This window comes from Equus quagga, chromosome 6 (assembly GCF_021613505.1).
Source record: "Equus quagga isolate Etosha38 chromosome 6, UCLA_HA_Equagga_1.0, whole genome shotgun sequence".
Taxonomy (NCBI): domain Eukaryota; kingdom Metazoa; phylum Chordata; class Mammalia; order Perissodactyla; family Equidae; genus Equus; species Equus quagga.
The window spans coordinates 122735342-122749107 of record NC_060272.1 but is presented as its reverse complement, the minus strand read 5'-3'; positions in this window follow the sequence as shown (position 1 = coordinate 122749107).

Genomic DNA, 13766 nt, shown 5'->3' with positions numbered 1-13766 from the left:
TAAAATGTGAAAACAACAATATCAGACTAAGACATTCCAATAATTGTGTCACTCAAGGTTACCATTATACTGCTTTTTGGTTATAATTATTTTAAATTGTGTTTCAAATGATAATCACTAAATAAATCATATAAATTATGCTTGTTTTGAGTAAAAATCTGAATTTGTTTTCATTTTGTTTAAACTTGGGTATTTTCAGGTTATTTTCTAAAGCAGCCAGGGATGTTCTGAAGCATACCAATAAGTATCGCACCAGACAGTGTGCCCTGGCTAATAAATGTTGACTTAAACAAAATTGAACATGTTTCTTTAGTGCTGGACTTCTCAGAGTCTTTGAAATGCTAATATAAGCTGTGAATATCAAAGTGTGGTAAATAGCATCATGTTTCCCAAACTTCTTTGAACCAAACTCTTTTCCTGGGCAGCATTAAGTGAGGGCAGAAAAAATTTGTCCAACATCCTTCAGCAAATACTGCTGTGAGCAATTTTCCCTTTGTTATGATTCAGGATAATGGCATTGGCTAGCTCTATAAATATTACTAGAAAAATAGTGCTGTTTGGAAAGATGAATTAGAAGCCTTAAAAATATGATACATTTTTTTAAACCAGGATTTCACTTTTATTAAAAAGCAGGACTAACGGAAGATGCTTGCTTAGGAAAATATTGACCATGGCTAGATTTCAAACAATAAGGAACAATTCAATAGATTAAGGCCCCTTCATAATATGCAGCATAAAACAGTATATAGCAACTAAAATCAATATGGTAGAACTATCTTTACTGATATGAAAAGATGGTTCCAAAAATTATTGATACAGGCATTTTACAAAATAGTATCTACAAAATGGTTTTTTTTGTAAAAATATGCATAGAAAAAATGAGAGACATATATGAAATTGATTATGGTAGTTTCTCTGAGTGGTGGGGTTTTAAATGTGGCATTAAGTTTCTCTTTGAAGTCTGTATATTATAATTCATCTAGAATAGCTTATATGACATCAGATAAAGAAGAAATATCAGTTAAAAAATATTATCCCAAACTTTAATTTTCCTGAAGACAGAGAACTTCCAGTCCTTATAATCATTACCACGGCCTGCCTGCTTGGTGCTTAGAGAGCGCTCAAAACCACCATGTTGAACTGGACCACACTGAACTTACTTGGATCACAGCCCTCTTGATATAAAATAAATTGAAAAAGAGAAGTGTTTCTCTGGATAATGAAATGTATCAAAAATTTAAAATAGGCCATTGGACACCTATCATGTTTGGCAGGACATGGTTTCCCAACCTCCTTGATCTCTGATAAATCTGTGACATTTGGAAGGGAATAAGGAAGAAGGAAATGCATGAAGAATAGAGGAAAATTTTATGAGCAAGCAGTTTGTGAAATTGGAAAAATTTTTAACAGATTTGTTGAGGTATAATATACCAAAAAACCTGTACATGTTTAATGTCTACAGTTTGCTGAGTTTGGACATATGTATATACCCATGAAACCATCACCACAATGAAGGTAATAAACATATCCTTCACCTCCAAAAGTTTCCTTGCATCACTTAGGAGTTTGTAACCTACATGTGAGGTTGTCTTACAAAATTAATTTGCAGGGATTTGAGTATTTAGATATTCCCAACTCCTATTAATGCTACATTTTTACGACTCAAGCCTGCATTACCTTTAGAGCAGACTGTAAACTCCTAGTGGGCGTGAAGCCTTCTTTGTGTTAATTAATCATCTAATATACAGTAAACTGACATATAAAAAGTTATGTAATGATAACTATTTGAATATTTGTTAAGGAATAAACTTAAAAAGATAAAAAATTACTACATTTTTAAACACTTGTGCGTTTAAAATGAGTTGGTAAAATTTTTTATCAATCCAAACGTACCCAATTTTTCTTCAAAGTTTTCCTTTCCAGTCTCAAAGAACTGGAAAAGATTCATAGAGTTCCTGCCTTCAGGTAGAATTATATTATATCATTCACAACAACAGTGAACCTAACTTTGATTCCCAATTGGTTTTTCTCCCCCAAGTGAATTATACTTTCCTTATGCTCATCCCTGATGAATTTCATTCTGTGCGTTTCTGATCACCTTCCCCTTGTAGATTCCTACTGTGCAGTTTCAAATCCTCATCCAAACCTCATGACCAGATGATGATGTCACGGTCACTGATGACAACTTTAAGCATCTTGAACCCAAGCTTAACCCTGTAACATACTATTTCTGAAATTTTCTCCTTTCCCCTGTGACCAAGATTGGCTTTGCTCCAATCATAAACACACTTGAATAAGATTAGGAAAAGATGATTCCACAAGTCAAAATGAGCAAATTCTCATTATAGCAGTATGTAAGACATTGTCCTATTCTTATTCCTTTAACTAATATACAGATGCTTGAAGTTCTAGTTACTCCATAATCCCTCTACCTTTGGGTAGTCCAGAACAATGAGTAAATACATGGAGGAATCCATGTAATTTAACATCTGATAATCCTGCTCGTTAATTCAGACCACCAACCCATGTGTAAAATGAAAATAAGGTCTATGGAACCTCTTAATTCTGTTTGAATTATTGAAAACTTACAGATTTGTGAGTGTGACTTTTTTGTAATGCAGTGAACCCTCACAAGTTTTATATGATGCCCACAAACTTTTTGAGAAAATTATTTCAGCAGGAATGCTGCCAGCTTGGACTGAAACAGACTAAGCCAGTATAAAATAGACAGTTTAAAAGAGAGGCTATTGGACCTTGAAATTCTACTGGCAGGAAGGAGGCAGGGAAAAATTACTCAGCTGCAAAAATGTCCTACCTTTTGTTAAAAAAGAAAGATGACTCAGTGTGTGGAACCAAGAGCCCAGAAGGTAGAGCTGAGAGCCATGGATACTTATTTCCAGGCCATGAGGGCTAACCAAAGAGCTGTCAACATTTTCCCAGCTGGATTTGGGATTGCATGAATTAGTGACTCCTTTGGGCTGCTGTTTTCCCCCTTTTGAATGGAAATGTCAATAGTAGTTGCAGTGAACAGACTCTAAATTGGTCCCATGATTCCTACCTTTTGGATATTCACATCTTTATGTAAACTCTACGCTAGCATGTGAGCAGAACTTGTGACTAGCTTCCAGTGGAATGTGGAAAATATATAAGATGTCACTCCTGTGATTGTTACATTTTAAAGACTTTATATTGCTAGTAGATTATCACTTTCTCTTGAGCTGTCTTTGAAGAAGCAATCTGTCATGTTGTGAGCTGCCTATGTAGAAGGCCATGTAATAGGGAACAGTCGGAAACCTCTAGGAGCTGAGGTGGGCCCCTGCTAGTAACCAGCAAGAAGCGACTCCTGAGAACATATGGCTGCAAATAAATGAATTATGTCAATATGTGAGTGAGTCTGGTAGCAGATTCTTCCCCAGCCGAGCTTCCAGATGAGAACTCAGCCCTGGTCAACACCTTGTTTGTAGCCTTGAGGAAGACCCCACTGAGCCATGCCTAGACTCCTCACCTGTGGAAACTAAAGTAATAAATGTGCGTTATTTTAAGCATCTAAGTTGTGGTAATTTGTTGCACAGCAATAGAAAACTAACAGAGCAGTTATTCTATGCCTGTCCTAACACTGGATTTTGGGCTTATGTGGGGCAGATAATTTGTCTTTTTACTTTCACAGATCTATATATCAAGAGGAACTATGATTTAGCTGCCTCATATGCACCTGGACACAATTTAGATGAAAAGATTCTGTAGTCTGATCTATCAGCTATATGAGATAAGACTTTTAGGGCCCTTGGAAGGGGATAAGTGCATTTTGCAAGTGGGAGGGATGTGAATCATCGGGAACGTAGAAGTGAACCACTGAATCAGCCCAGTCAAGGGGAGAGGATATACCAGCGTGTGAATGCCAGAAACAAGAATCACTGAGGGCTGCCTTGGAGGGCTAGCCACCACACAATCTTTGACTTTTAACAAGACAAGAATGCCCATTCTTGCCACTTCTATTCAACATGGTACTGAAAGTCATGGTCGGAGCAATTAGGCAAGGAAAAAAAAGACATCTAAATCAGAAAGGAAGAGGTAGAATTGTCTATTTGCAGATGACATGATCTTATATATACAAAACCCTAAAGACTCCAGCAAAAAATCTGTTAGAGCTAATAAACAAGTTGAGCAAAGTTGCAGGACACAAAATCAACACTCAAAAATCAGTTGTGTTTCTAAATACTAACAATGAACTATTTGAAATGGTTATTAAAACAATTCCACTTATAATAGCATCAAAAGGAATAAAATACTGAAACTTAATGAGGTATCCCCACTCTCTTAATCATTCTGTATTCATCTCACTCTCAGCCCTTATAGTTGTTTACCTGACAGGGTGCGGCAGACTTTCACCCAAGAGAGAAATACCTTAATTATTGTGTTATTTGGGGGGCCACTGTGTTTGAAAAAGCCCATTTAAAGTTACACCCAGGTATGGAAGCAGCTTGAGTCACCATAGTAAGTTTCCTGAGTTTCAAACATACTCCTCCCATCTCATTATTTAACAGCAACCCTATCACCTAATAATAATCAGGGTTAATTTACCTATCCAGTGTAGTAGCTCCTTTTTTAAACTGCTACTATACTGGCTTGGAGGTCTACCAAGCAACCATGTGGTAGCCATAGGTTTACGGTTAGAGGAATCCTTCTTCCGTTCTCTGATAGAAGTCCCTTCATATCTCTTATTGGCAACAAGGACCTCTGATCTAGAAAAGTCTAAATTTCTGGGCATGAAAGCATATTTCCCCTAACGGGGTTCTGAGATCGATGGTGAGAGGTGTATTCCTACTTGCACCCATTGATTCTTAATTTTCAGGGATGCAGTAAGATATAATGACTTTCAAGTCAAAGCGTATAATGCATCTTGAAGGATAGCATTGGAACCGTACAAGACGTTATGTCCAATCTAACCCCTTAATTGTGCCTGCAAGAGACTATTCAAATTTTCTATTGGGTGGAAACTTTTTACTAGTGGAAGAACCAGTGGATTCTCTACTCGTGTCCCCACTGTTGGACTTCCTTCACCAAAAAGTGACTGGTTTATTAGAAGCCATATTGTGAGTGATCCCATGAAAATAAAATAGACACTCTGTAAGCTCTTGGATAGTGTGCTAGCCCTTCACCGCTGGTTGAACTCAGGTCTGTTCCATGTGTCTTTGTAACCTAGGGCTCAGGCTAAAGGGGCAGCAGCTTCCCTAAAGAGGCCTCCTCTCATGGTGATGGCAGAGGTACAAGAGGGAAAGGTCAGCTGTGCAGGCACATTTTCATCCTCTGCTAGTATCACGTTTGATAACATCCCGTTGGCCAAGCTAGTCGCATAGCTGGGCCAAAAGTCAACGGGTAGAGACATGGCTGGGAAACAAATGAATAATTCTGAACAATTGAACAACCACAGTCTATTCTCATAAAGATTGGTACCCTCCCCAAATGCTAAATACAGTCTCTCCCATTCAACACTCCCCAAACGCTTGTCTAATCATGGCGTCAGGTTCACCAGAAATTCATGGTCCAGACGTGGCTTCTCTTGATCCGGAGAACCTTGAATTAAAATAATAAATTATTTTCCCCACACATATCCAATATACAGTGATGAAATAAGGGCAGGAAACAACCCCATTTAGAAAGAGAAAAATAGGAAGGCAAAGTAACTAGTTTATAGTGTTTCTGATATCCCTCTGAGAAAAATTTGTCAGAATCGTTTCCCCAGGATATGAGGAATGTTGCTGAGTTTAGTCCCTGATTTTATTTCCTGGAAGTGACTTCCAAGTCTATTATTTTCTATGGCTCTTATTAGCTCTCACTTTTGAAGCTCTTTTCTTTTCTAGTGTCTTCCTTCCATCATTTCTGAAGAGAGCATTGTAGAATACGCCCTTTTTGTGGCTAGGTAAATTTCTCAACCTCCTCCAGACTATAGAAAATTGAGACTGAGAAGTCTTTTTACATTTCAAACAGTCTCCATTATGTTTAGTTCATGTTGGCAGTGTTTTTATAAATACAGTTTTCTCAATAATTTTATAGTTTTTATGTATTTGAGTTACACTGACTCACACAATTCTGTTGGGACATGTCTCCTTCTAGACTTAATTATGTGTATATTAGACATGTCAGGATTCTATGAGACCACATTCTAAATCGCTCTAGGAGTTCGTTTTTCTAGCTGAGAGGATCAGCAAAGCTTTAATATAATTCTGTTACAAGTCTTGACAAAGAGTCCTACTTTGTGGGTATGTCTATCTGGGAACTCCTGAATTTGGTGAGGTTGTCTTATAAAAGCTATACTTTTTATTTGGTTGAAAATAGTCAAATTTTTCAACATTGCAGTTTATGGGTTTGAATACTCTCTCTAAAATGGGTTTGAAAAGTAGCCAATTCTTTTCTAAGCATCTCATTCTTATAGTACCTTATCAAATGTGCTAGTAGCAACTGCTTCATTCATTAAAAACTTTCCATTGACTTCTCCTTTCAATTCTGCCACAGTTTATTATGCACATATTTTGCAGGCAACAGTTTTACCAAATGTTGCTGCTACATAACATGGGTCACATTTTTCTAGCCTCATATGACAGTTTCATCACCACTTTTTCCAGCCTAGTGTAAGAGTTTATTCACTGCCTAATGTCATATTACAAAAGTAATATCACATGTTTTAGGAATCTGTCATCTATTGCTTTCCAACAAGCTACCACAAAACTCAGTACCTTAAAATAGCAATTATTTATTTTTGCTCATTTGTCTGTGAGTTGGCTGGGGGTCAGCTGATTAAGGCTGGATTGAGTTGGGCAGCTCTGCTTCAAGCTCTGAGTTTGAATGTCTGATTGGGCTTGATTTCACCATACTAGTCGAGTCTGGGCCCATTCCACGTGTGTTCATTCTTCTGCTCAGGGTGAAATGGCAGCAGCAACATGGAGAAACGTCTTCTCAGCGTGATGGCAGAGGTACAAGAGAATAAGCCCAATGGTATGATCACATTTCAAGTCTCTGCTTGTTGCATGTTAGCTAATATCTCATTGGCCAAAGCAAGTCTCACAGCAAAGGCTGTGAGATGGGGAAGAGAAGTGGTGAGTCTTTTTTTACAATAATCTACTGCAAAATATGAGTGTTCCAACAACTGTCAAGAATGTCCATCTTGACTGTGTACTCATAGACTGGGGAAATAACAAGTGGGTTCAGGGACTCATTGGTCCCACTGTGAGATAAATCTGGACTAGAACTTCATTTTCCACTTGGCCTCTGCACACTCCCTTTCCAACAAGGGAGGATTATTTGAGTTTGCTGGTGTCACTGTTAGCTTATACACTATATCCTACATCCTGCAAATGATTTGTACATTCTTTTCTCTACAGTGTACATTTACTCTGATAAATGGCCATAGTCTTTTGGGAAAGAATTGGGGCAATCATCACTATGTCTTCTTGCAGTGGCATTCTTGCAGTGGCAAAATGTTTCCTCAAGTGGTCTTATCCTCTCTTTCAATTGATGAACTTTGGCTCTGAGAACAGGCTCAAGACTGAAAATGAGCAAGGGATCATGATTCTCTATTGCTGGACAGATGTCATCCGCTTTCTGCTCACCCACTTTGGATATCTATCTGTTATGTGTATCAAACAGTGCCCTCACAGGCTTCCAGCTCTCTCACACCTAGGAACACCATGGACTCAGCCATCACCACAAATCCCTATGGGTCAGAACCTCCTAGTTTCCATTCTGGACTTTTTTTGGGCTCATTATGGTAATTGACATCCACCTGGTCTCTGACAGTTAAGCATTATCTCCTGACCTCTATTATTCTGTAATGCTATCATACCCACTGATGCTAGAAAGCCTGTTTCCAAAAAAGTATTCCTTAAGTTCAACCTTGGCCCACAGAGAAGAGCCACCATTGAGCTTCTCAGCGATGCTAGTGGCCCCCTTACTAGCGTATTGCTCATTGTTGTACTGAAGAGAATGTCTCCTGGGCTTTCACAGGTAATATAGTCAGCTGATGTTTTCTGTTTGGTGTTTATATAGTAAACATATTTAACATGCCTGATCTTTAAGCCTCTCTACCTCTTTTCTTCATATTCTGTCAAGGCAATTTTAGCTTCTCCACTTTACTAGTTATCGGCTATTTTCTCTCAAGCTTAAAGGAAGTGTCCAAACTGCGTATTAGGACTGGCTCTAAAGTGTTCTTGACAGGTCATGATACATTGATATTATTTTGTGTTTTCACATAGCTATGTATACTTTGATGGCTATAATACTAGTTTATTTATTTACTTATTTATTTATGAACACTTAGCATGAGCTCTAACCTCTTAACACATTTGGAAGTACGCAATACAGTATGGTTAACTATAGGCACAGTATTGTACAGCAGAACTCTAGAACTTATTCATTTGTATAACTGAAACTTTAGTACTATGTAATTTAAAAGCAATGATAAATATCACATTGAAGAGACTGAAGGTCTTCTTTATATTGATTACTATCATCAGATCTGGATGCCATTTTGAATTTTACACATATTTATTTTTATTTGTATATAATTTTGCATATGAAATATTAAACCATGGTTATACTTCCATTCAGGAATAAGTTGAAGGGCATTGTGATAACTGTGAAAAACATAAATTGTCTTATAATATTTGAAACTTGACAACTATGAAGCCATGAAGACAGAAGAGAGATAGCTGGTGTAAACTGTAAAGAAATCCTAACCTCTCTTATAACAAGTGTCTTTATAAGATGAATGAGAAGAAATAACTCATAAATAATATAGCCATGAGCAAGTCATCCCATCTTTTCTTTCATATAGGTAAATGTCATAATAGATCAGTGTTCTGGCTCTATTTTATATATTCAATGTATATTTTTTTCCTCCTCTATTCTTTGGGACTGAAATTACTTTAGAGAGTAGTTAGAGAAAATTGAAAGTGTTTTGGAACGTGTAGGAATAAAGAGTTCAGATTGCACTGAAACCTTTAATAACTTGTGAATTATGTCATCTGTGAAATAACAATAGATGACAAACTCAGCTGTGAGCAGAATAAAGGCATCCTTTTCTTAAAAAAGAAAAAAGCCAGCTTCTCTCTAGAGCTGGGATCAGCTTTAGATTTTCAATGTTCTTTGTGCAAAGTTTCACTGCAGGATGAAGTATATCTTAGATGCAATGAAGATACTATCTTTACCAACATCTGGGATTCAAGTACCAGCTTCTAAAGTGTTAAACTTACTTGGGTGGTCCCATGTGGGGCAGAAATTCAGTTTGTATGTACCTTGATTTTTTTACTAACGGATTGGTTACCTCTGCCATATGTAAACTAGATTTTCTGATAAACAAAGAGGTTTCTTATCAGAAATTCACCACATATTATTGCTATTACTGCCGACTTGATATTTAATTATTTCCTTTTGTATGACTAATAAACATCTCATTCTTGAAATTTCCAGAACAGATCTCTTTACACCCCAATTCACCCTGGCAGCAAAATTCAGTGGATCTTTAACATTTTTGCTTTCAGAAATGTTTCCCTTTGTGTTGAATATGCAGTTACATTTTTAAAAGTCTTATACATGGAACGTTCTTTGCTAAGAGATTATCTTTTAGATTTTAGTTATCAGAAATTCTAACTGCTTAAAAATATGTTTCATTGGTTATAGGTCTGCTCTCATTCTGGCAGGCAGGTTGCACATACATGTTAATAATACCCAGAAAATAAAATGTCTCAAGGAAATTTCAGGTTAGAAGCAATCCAATTGCACCATGTAATCTAGTAAAGAATTAAACTGATATGTAGCAGAATTCAACATTATGTTTGTTAAACATTCATCACAAGCCTGTGTGAGCTTGACTTGTTTGGGAAATCTCAATCCAAATAATCTGTTTTTCTCTTTTGAATTCTGTTTATTTTCTCCTTGAGAAAAATGACCACTTTTCTTTTTTCTCCCATGATACATAAGAGTTTATAGTATTTGATTCAATTTATGGCTTATACTCTATAATCTTGTGATCAATTTCCCAAATTCAATGTTTTCTCCTGTTTACCTTCAAGTAGCCATCCATAAGATAATCAAAGAATGATCCATAGAGTTATATTATTTAGAAAATAGAGAAAATTCATCTATAATCCTAATCAATCAAATTTATATAACCATGTTTGTTTTTGCATGTTTCCTTATTGTCTTTTTTCATATGAATCTATTTACATATTGTCACATTTGTATCCTGAGTTTTCACTTGCAATATTTAATGAGCATTATACTATAATCTTTATAATGATCATTTAAGATCTTAACAACTTCCCTTTAGCGAAATATTATCTAATGAGCCTAACCTTTATAATAATCACTTAATATTTTAATTCCTTTTGAATATTCCATATAGTGAATATGCTTTAATTTAAGGAATCATTTCCCTGATGCTTGTTATTTTCATGCCTTCCACTTTTCTCCACATAAATTATGCTTCCATGACTAGCTCTTAATATCTATGGAGACAGACACACACAGTCAGACAGAGAGAATGACAACGTGGTAAAATGCTAACATTTGGATCACTTGGATCAAAGATATACAGGAATTCTTTGACTTATGTATGCAACTCTTTATAATTCTGAAATTATCTCAAAATAATTTAAAAGAGTACATTTGAATAAGGAGAATTATTGGATCAAATGCTATGCATGTTTTGAAAGCTTTCTTTTTAGAGTGTCATTTTATACCAATAAGTGGTACAGCAGGATGTGAATATCTATTCCATTGCTCGATTAGCAAGTGATCTATGAACGATCCATCTAGAGAAGAGATTTCTGCTCTTTGCTAAATTCATGAAGTCCTGAATTGGAGATGGATGGCTGTGGAAATGTGAATAGCATAGAGGTAAGGGGGAGAGGGAAGAAATACTGCATTTAGAGGAGCACCCATGTCAATTATCTTTGGAAGTATTCACATACAGAACAAGAGTGGAAATGACAGTAGAGTGTTGTTGTTTTTGTGGGGTTTTTCCCTCATCGGTGAGTTTCTATCTGTCATATATGCTCTGTAGAGTCACTCCCTCATTGTTAGGAAGATTCGTAACACGGGCACGAGCAAAGTCATACAGACAAATATTTTAAAGCTAGAAGGAAACTTAGAGATTCCCCAACCCAAATCCTGCAATTTTACAGATAAAAATGTGGAAACCTAGCATTACAGAGCATGGTTAGTTTACAATACTGATCAGCAATAGAGCCATTTCTACAAAAAGTTGCCCTTTTTACTATTCATGGGCTTTTTCTGTACACATCATAATCTTAGTAAGTCTGTAGGATGTAAACAGGTCCTACCATTTTCACGTAAAACTGACAGTAACTTGGATGTTCTTTTAATTGTCAGTGGTTCTTATATTTCTTTGAATCAGTGGACTACCCAAGTTATCCAAGGCTCCTAAGACAAATATGTGAAAGTGTACATCCTGGACAAAAATTATGTTTTTATTATTATTTTATTATTATTTTGAAGAACAACATAGTTCATGTCAGAAATATTTATAATTAAAGAACTTCATCAGGGGTACCCTACTGATTTTTCAGCAAATACGTATTGACTGCCTATCATGTGTCACTTATTCTTTCTTCTAGATGCTAGGGATTGGGAATATAATACTAAACAAAACCAAATCTGGCTTTCATGTAACTTATATTTTATTGAGAAATTTACATTCAAGTGGGTATCAGTTTAAGGTGAACTAGATAAGTTGCTCTTATATGTAATTGAAATTAATTCTAAAGAGAATTTCCATGATATTTGTCCTGAGGGACAAGCTGTAAACCTTATAGGAATCACAGTGCTTAAGATGGCCATTTGTAAAAACATAAGCGTGAGAAGGAGAGAAATAGCCTTTCATGGTAGACAGGTGTTGTGCATTTTATAGCTTTAGGTTTACCAGTTCACCACTAAAGAAGTGCTAATTCATTCATTTTTAGCATTTAAAATTTCCCCTTCCATCAGATGTTAGGAATGTGGCTCGCTGTCTCCTAGCCTAAATAGGAGGATATCCTCATTTAAGATTCTTTTGGTGACTGAACGCTTAACTCAACCAGATTTACACCTCTGCTTAATGCCACCAAATTTATAGTCAGACATTTTTCATTGGGTGCTGGCTTTTCCTAGAGTTCCCTGTATTTTGCTGTTATGAACAAATCTGGCTACTGACATTTTCATGCTCACATGTACAAGTATATTTAAAGAATAAATTCTTATAGGAAAGATTCTGGCTTGAAAGGTGTGTAAGTTGTTAATTTAATAGATACTGTCAAAATGGCCTCCAAAACAGTTGCACCAATTTACATACTGACCAATAATATATGAAAGTGCTAGCTTCAGCACAGGCTTGCTGACCCTGTATGTGCTAAAACCTTGTCCTTCTTGTAATTGAAAGTGGTTTTCTAATATTGTCTTACTTTTTATTTCTACAATTATAAGTAAAGATAAATGTCTTTCACTTGATTGTTGAAGAGATCTAGATTTTATACTTCTGGATAGTTGGGCAATTTCTAAAAAACAGTAGTGTTTTTAGCTTATGAATTTGGAGACTGCATTTCCACTTATTTTAGCAAAAGAAACCTTGTCAAATTAAAAAAAATATGAAGTTATTCAATGTTAAGAATACTTTCAGCACATCTCTTCTCTCTTTGACAAAAATCCTTATTTTGGATACGTGGATATTTCTATTGACTCTGGTTTCATAGAAGTGCGTGGGTGGTTTCCTTCCATGAATAAGAATGAGATGAGTTCATTTAAAAGTATTGAAAGAAAGACAGTGTCTTCCATACACAAAACCAATCTTTTAATTTTCTTGCTATCTTATGCTGAATCAATGCACTAAGGCCACGGAACAATGTATTAAACTTATCCCCTAGGGATTTCCTGGAGGTGATTATTTCCTGAGAGAATTTTATTCAACTTGGCACATACCTTATTTTGGAGGAGAGGGGCTTAGAATTCTTTTGATTTTCTATAAGTATAGATAGTTGTCTTACTTTTGCAAAATTTGAAGACTCATCTACCAGTAATGACATTTGTTTAATTCTACCACGTATTTTGGTGGCAGGTGGCTAGCTACCTAGAGAGTAAGCTAAAATGCACAGGATACAGATGTCATATAGGTCAAATTGTAAATCATTTAACAAAACAACAGTTACAGTTTAATATAGTTCATCACATCATCCTTGAAGATAAGCATTTATCTCTAAAATATACTGATTGGATTTCATGTCTCATTGTTTATGGAATCTGAATTAATATGAAAAATATATTACATTATTCATTAGCTTTGGATGACAACTATATTATGAAGGCTGCTTTTCAATAAAATTTAATGGGGTTCATATCAAAATTCAGTGACAGGAACTGTTAAGATTAAAGGTAGCATTTTGATTGACAGTTAGAAATCAAACTCAGGAACCTCATTGTGGCAAATAAAGTGACCCACTTTAATATTTTGAGGTGTCAGATGGATGCTGTAGCATTTTGCTGTGATATCAGTGATAGTAGAGGAAAACATATTCTTTTGAACCAAGTGGTTTTGGGGTTCTTTACCATTTGTTAATTCATGTTTACCTAATTAATACTGTTGTTTTCTTTTCTGGTCAATGCCCTCTATTTAATGTTTGTTTTTTTTTCCCTGATTAGCAGGCATTTTCAACCTCTACACATTAGCTGATATTTTTTCTTTGAAAAAAGAAAAATTGGAGAAAACATAACCTTTATTG